This window comes from Protopterus annectens, chromosome 3.part0 (assembly GCF_019279795.1).
Source record: "Protopterus annectens isolate FY-2018-M chromosome 3.part0, PAN1.0, whole genome shotgun sequence".
NCBI lineage: Eukaryota > Metazoa > Chordata > Ceratodontiformes > Protopteridae > Protopterus > Protopterus annectens.
The window spans coordinates 847,004,348-847,004,857 of record NC_056731.1 but is presented as its reverse complement, the minus strand read 5'-3'; positions in this window follow the sequence as shown (position 1 = coordinate 847,004,857).

Genomic DNA, 510 nt, shown 5'->3' with positions numbered 1-510 from the left:
AGTAGTGTACAGAAGGGATGCAGGTGCACAGGTTAGAACTTTCCTGCTGAAAGATTCACATTTGCTTTTAAGATCCTCAGCTGTGTACTTGTAATGTACCAGGCTATGAGAAATGGCACTGTAGAATGGATAGTCGATTTTTTTTTTCCACTGAGTAGCCTTTCTGGTAATGGGTCACTGGTCCTGTGGGATGATCTGGTCACTGAAGTAAAATAAATTTTGTTGAGGTCATCAGTCTGGTATCAGCTTGACAGGAAGGGGAGATTGACTTGAGGCCCTGGGAAGAAACTGACCCTAAAAAGTGAACTATCGGATGGATTTGAAAGTTAATTTATACCTGTATGAAATGAGATATTTGGATGAATGCAGCACTCCCTGGAGGAGTGGATTGGGTTAAGAATACATGACCCTACATAAGCTCATTACAACCCCCCCCCCCCAAAAGACTGTAATAAACGTAGTCTCATTGAACATTGCTCGGAGGTTTCTCATTTAACTCCTGATCACATG